The sequence below is a fragment of the Castor canadensis genome, chromosome 1, assembly GCF_047511655.1.
Source record: "Castor canadensis chromosome 1, mCasCan1.hap1v2, whole genome shotgun sequence".
Taxonomy (NCBI): Eukaryota; Metazoa; Chordata; class Mammalia; order Rodentia; family Castoridae; genus Castor; species Castor canadensis.
Window position 1 is genome coordinate 188,664,628 of NC_133386.1, and position 6,594 is coordinate 188,671,221.

Genomic DNA, 6,594 nt, shown 5'->3' on the forward strand with positions numbered 1-6,594 from the left:
TTTTGTAAGTTGATTTCGTATTCTGCCACATTACTAAAGCTGTTTATGGTATCCAGGAGTTTGGGGGAAGAGTTTTTTGGGTCTTTGAGGTATACAATCATGTTGTCTGCAAATAGGGATACTCTGACAGTTTCTTTACCTATTTGTATTCCTTTTATTTCTCCTTCTTGCCTTATTGCTATGGCTAGGAATTCCAGGACTATATTGAATAGGAGTGGGGAAAGTGGGCACCCTTGTTTCTTTCCTGATTTTAGGGAAAATGTTTTTCTCCATTAAGTATGATGTTAGTTATAGGTTTGTCATATAGCCTTTATAATGTTGAGGTACATTCCTTCTATTCCTAGTTTTCTCAGAGCTTTTATCATTAAGTGGTATTGAACTTTTTCATAGGCTTTTTCTGCATCTATTGAGATGATTTTTTTTGTCTTTCTTTCTATTAATGTGCTTTATTACATTTACAGATTTTCATATGTCAAATGACCCTATAACCCTGAGATGAAGCTGACTTGATCATTGTGAATGATTTTTTTCTGATATGTTGTTGGATTCAGTTTGCCATTATTTTATTAAGGATTTTTGCATCAATGTTCATTAAGGAGATTGGCCTATAGTTTTCTTTTTTGGATATGTCTTTATCCTGTTTGGAGATAAGTATAATACTGGCTTCATAGAATGAATTTGGAGATGAGTGTAATACTGGCTTCATTGAATGAGTTTGGAGATGAGTGTAATACTGGCTTCATAGAATGAGTTAGGCAGTATTCCTTTCTTTTCTATTTCACAAAAAAGTTTAAGGAGAGTTGGTATTAGTTCTTCTTTAAGGTTCTGAGAGAATTCAGCAGAGAATGTGTCAGGCCCTAGACATTTCTTTTTTTGGGAGACTATTGCTGTTTTGATTTCATTTTGTGCTATAGATTCCAAATTTATTGGAAGATAGGTTCTCAAAGTAGCCCCTGAAGATTTCCTGGGTCGCTTTGGTGTTTGTTGTTATATACCTTTTTTATTTCTGATATTGCTGATTTGGGTTTTTTCCCTCCTCATTTTAGTCAGATTTGCCAGGAGTCTGTCAATCTTGTCTATTTTTTCAAAGAACCACCTTTTTGTTTCATTGATTTTTGTATAGATTTTTTTGTTTGTTTCTATTTCATTAATTTTGGCCCTTATTTTTATTAGTTCTCCTTTTCTGCTTGTTTTGGCCTCATGGCTATAATCTTTCCTCTTAGGACTGACTTTGATGTGTCCCATTGGTTCCAGTAGGTCATGTTCTCATTTTCATTAACTTCCAGGAAACTTTTAATTTCCTCTTTTATTTCATGAGTGACCCATTGATCATTGAGCAATGTGTTGTTCAGCCTCCAATTGATTGTATATTTTTTGCTGTTGTTTTTGTTGTTGAGTTCTATTTTTAATGCATTGTGATCAGATAGCATGCAGGGGATCATTTCTGTTTTCTTATATTTTCTGAGGCTTGCTTTTTGCCCAAAGATATGATCAATTTTGGGGAAAGATCCATGGGCTACTGAGAAGAATATATATTGTGCAGATGTTGGGTGAAATATTCTGTAGACATCAGCTAGGTCCATTCGTTCTTGGTGTGATTTAGTTTTAGAATTTTTTTATTAATTTTTTGTTTGGATGGCCTATCTATTGGTGATAGGGGGGTATTTAAGTCTCCACTCAGAAACAAGATGGCGACTGGGACACAGCTGCAATCTGCATGAGCTCCATGAACCAGGGACTTTGCTGAGATGCTCGAGACACACTTGGCTGAGGTAAATCACAAGGGAGAGCTGAAAGCATGGCACTCTAAGCCCCTAGATCATGGAAGGCTTCACCACGATGATCTACTAAAAGAAAAACCAACCTGCCAAGTCCCCTCCCTATAGGCCTGTGGAGCCACTGCTCCACTCTGCTAGGCTCTCTGCCCCTCAAGCCACACCAGGCCCCAGATCCACACCAGATCCATGCTCTGCCAGGATCCCCACCCCTTGCTTCCCCCCACCGCTCAGGCCCTGCTACCCCAGCTCTACATGGGATGACCAGATCCATGCCCTGCCAGGTTCCCCGCCCCTCAAGCTGACCCGGGCCCCAGCTCTACATGCTTTCCAGATAACCTCTCCACCAGGCTCCTGCTCAGGCTGCCACAGGAGGGCTCCAAACCTGCCTAAGAGACATAGACAGACAGGACTGGATGCTAAAGGAATAACATCGGAACAACTGAGACTGCAGTTCTACTGTTCCAGAACTGGTGAGTTTTTTTCCCCTTCTTTAAGGGTTTAGCTGTCCAGTTTGCTGTTTGATCACCCACAATCTCTCCCATTTTTTCACTTTTTTTTTTCTCTTCTTTCTTTCTTTTATCTTTCCTTCTCTTTTTCTTTTTTCTCATCTCTTGGTTTTGTTAGTATTAATATTGTAAGCCAGCTAATACTAAATTACACATAGTCCAGTGACAGAAACAGTTCCTAGTGGAAATATGGGTAGTTGAAAAAGGAATGGAAACCATTCTCCCCCAAAAAATAAAGTACTACAGGATTTAGAGCAAAATGAAGAAAACAGATACCCAGACCCAGACTCCAACAAAACAAAGATAACCTACACCAAGGAACCCAACAAAGCCCACAAGAACACCCTGAAAGAAGAAATCCTGGAAGCCTCTCACTCACTATGTTGGAGTCTATATGTGCTTTAAAGTCATTTAAGGTATGTTTGATGAAATTGGATGCATTGGCATTGGGTGCATATAGGTTGATAATTATTTCCTTTTGGTGTATCTCCCCTTTTATTAGTATGAAGTGTCTTTCTTCATATTGTTTAACCAATGTACATTTGAGTCTATGTTCTCTGATGCAATTATTGCTATGCCTGCCTGTTTTCAGGGGCCACTGGTTTGGTAAATCTTCTTCCAGCCTTTCACCTTAATCCAGTGTTTGTTTCTGTCAATGAGATGGGTCCCTGTAAACAACATATGGTAGGATCATCCTTTTTTAACACAATTTGGCAAATAGTGTCTTTTGATTTGGGAGTTGAGTTCATTGACATTCAGTGTTAATATTGACAGATATGTGATGATTTCTGCCATTTAGTTGTTTTTGTTAATGATTTGATTGTGTGTAGCTGAATCAGTGCTACTCTCTGATTCCTTGTCTTTTCTTATCCTGTGGTTGGATACTGCCCATCCTCTTGTGGTTTTGTTTGCTTTCATCTTCTATGTGCAGATTTCCTTGGAGGATCATTTGTAGTGGTGGCTTGGTGGTCATATATTGTTTTAGTTTCTGCTTATCATGGAAGACTTATATTGCTCTATCTATTTTGAAACATAGTTTTTCTGGGTAGAGTTTCCTAAGGTTGAAGTTACTTTCATTCAGTGCCCCAGATACCTCAGTCCATGTTCTTCTTGCTTTTAAGGTTTCTGTTGAGAAATCTGGTGTGATTTGGTGGGCTTACCTTTATGTTATTTGTTTTTTCTCTCTTACATGTTCAATATTCTTTCTGTATTCTCTGTGCTTGTTTTTTTATGATAATATATCATGTGTAGGCTCTATTTTGGTCAAGTCTCTTTGGTGTCCTGGAGGCATCCTGTACTTGAATGGGCATAACTTTCTCAATATTTGGGAAATTTTCTATTATTATTCTATTGAATATATTATGAATACCTTTTGCTTGGACCTCTTCTCCTTCTTCATTGCCTATGATTCTCAGATTTGGTCTTTTGATGGAGTCAGTGAATTCTTGTATAGTCCTTTCACAGGTCTTGAGTTGTTTGACTAACAGTTCTTTAGTTTTTTTCTTTAATTTCTATTTTATCTTTGAGTTCTGTGAGTCTGTCTACCACTTCTTCTAGTCAGCTGGAGTGGATTTCAACTGTTTTGTGTTTCTGTTTGATTCTTTCTTCCAAGTTTTTCCATATCTTGGGTCACTTCTTCTTTATAATTTTCTATTTTCATCTTTAATTCATTTACCTCTCTATTTATAGTATTCTCTGTTTCACTTTGGTGTTTATTTAGGGCTCCTATTAGTTTACTCATTTGTTACTGTGTCTTCTCATATTCTTTACTTTTGGTGTCTTGAAATTTCTTGAGTGAATCTTGTACATTTGGTTAACTGTGTCTCATATCTTCTCCATGAAATTCTCAGTGTTTACTTACAGGATTTCTTTTTTAAGGATGTTTTTGTGGGCATTGCTAAGTTCCTTAGTGTTGTTTATCTTTGTTTTATTGGGATTAGGAACTGCGTATCCATTTTCTTCATTTCCCTCTGAATCTTGTATTAATTTTTTTTATTGTTTTATTATTCATATGTCCATACAAGGCTTGGGTCATTTCTCCCTCCTGTCCCCACCCCCTCCCTTACCACCCACTGTACCTCCTCTCTGTCTCCTCCACCCCCTCAATACCTGGCAGAAACTGTTTTGCCCTTACCTCTAATTTTGTTGAAGAGAAAGTATAAGCAATAATAGGAAGGAGCAAGTGCTTTTGCTGGTTGAGATAAGGTTAGCAATACAGTGAATTGTTACCTTCTAGGTTAATTCTTTTTGATCTAAACTTTTCTCTAGTTCCTGGTCCCCTTCTCCTATTCTAATTTTTTTTTGTTTTGAGGAGAGTAATTTCCATCCCTTTATCTTCTTTCCATCACTCTACTTGGTGCTGTGCAACTATGTTCTCGATAGGCTAGTTCATAGTTTTAGTCACCTGTTTTCTTTCCCTTTATTTTTGTTTTGTGCTGTCTTGGTTTTTAGCTAGGTTGGTGTGCTATTTGTGTCCCTGGTCTGTGTGTAATTTAGCAATAACTAATTAACAGGTTCAATATGCAACCATACATTTATAATTATATAGATGACCCCATGGTGGTAGTATCTATAAACTGTGGGAGTTGGCAGGTTAATGTTTATTAGGCTAGCTATAAAATTTTGGGGCGTTGGATAGGGTGGCACTAAAAGGGGAGGTGGGAAGTGGGATGGTTGAGTGAGGAAACAGTGTGAGGGCTGCTGATTTTTGTGGTATAGAAAGAAAAAAAGATAATAGGAGTAGAAATAAAAACAGAAAACCCACAATAGCAAAACAAACAAACAAAAAACAGGAGACAAAGAAATAAACAAACAAAAGGCCAGGTTCAGGAACAATTGAATTTTAATCTTCATTTATGTTCTGGGGTTACTCTTCCGGCATTCAGTCCTGGTATTGGCATATAAGCAGAAGCCTGATGTGGTCTCACCAGGTGATTGGCTGTGAGTAGTGCTTTGTTCTTCTGTTTAATAGTATAATTGAAATTGTGAGGTGATCATGCAGGGTAATCAGAGCTATTGATTTCACCAGCTCATAGCTGTGTTACACTTCAGCTGCAGCTGTTTGGGTTAACACAGTTACCTCCAGCGAGCTAGGGTAATTAGGTTGTGGATGCTGTTCTCTGGCTCAGGAGATGAACTCTGTGACCCACTACATGCCTTGCTTCAGGGAATGATTTATTACCCTGCTCCCCCAGTCTCAGTCTTCACTACCTTTCCAGTGTTTGTTTACTGATAGTTCGTGGTGAGATTAGCTCCTTGGTGCACTTTCTCTGGTGCACTTTCAGTGTTCCACTTAACCCTCTGCTGTTGTGTTAGATTATAGTCCACTGTTTGCTATTCAGTTTTGTTGAGGGGGACCAGTCTGCCCAGGTTCTGAACTGGTATATATTCCTGGGGGTGGCTGGGGAAGTTCTGCATGGTGTGTGGTGTTCACCTTTTTGTTCTGTCAAATGATCACCAGGCAGGTTTGGAGCCAGCTGAGGCAGTGGTTGTGGTGGCAGTGGCAGCAGTGGCAGCAGCAGTCATGGTGACAGCACTGAGAAATGGCTCCAAATTTTCTGTGTGACATCACATGAGGAGGCTCTCCATGGGCTAGGGGCTCAGGGTGTCAAAAGTTTGATTCTGGTTGGTGTTTTATTTTCACTTGATGCAGGAAGTAGAAGAGAAAGAAAGAAAAAAGAAAAGAAGAAAAATAATCACCAAGAGGAAGGAGGGATTCCGCAGGGCTAGACCTGCCTTGCTGGCTGTGCAGCAGGTCACAGATGTTAGGTGCAATTAAAGGCTGATTTGTGAGTCATTCTTTGAATTTTTTCCAGCACCTATTGTAACAGAAGTTATTTTAGCTAGAAACAGTTAGAGTTACCCAAGTGTGTCTCCAAATTCTTTTTTTTTTTCTATGTTCTTTCTTTAAATTTTATTTATTTTTGAATTAGCATAAAATAGTAACACAAGGGGGAGTTTCATTGTGATAATTACACTCATGCATACAGTATACTTTGAATAAGTTCACCCCCTCTATTATTTTCCAGTACCCACCCTTCCTCCTCCCCCCTTTTCAAAGTGTTTGATTATGCTGTATATATATGTATATATAAAAAAAGTATATATAAAATGTACTTTGTCTTCACCCCTCAGTGTTCTTTCCTTTTACCCTCTCCACTCTTGCTGATAGTCCCCTTTTACATTCATGTCCCATAATAATTATTATTATTAATATTATTCTCATCATTATCATTTCAGGTCTAGATTTCACAAATGAAAGACAATACGAAAGATTTGGCTTTTTTGTGCTTGGTGTATCTTGCTCAACA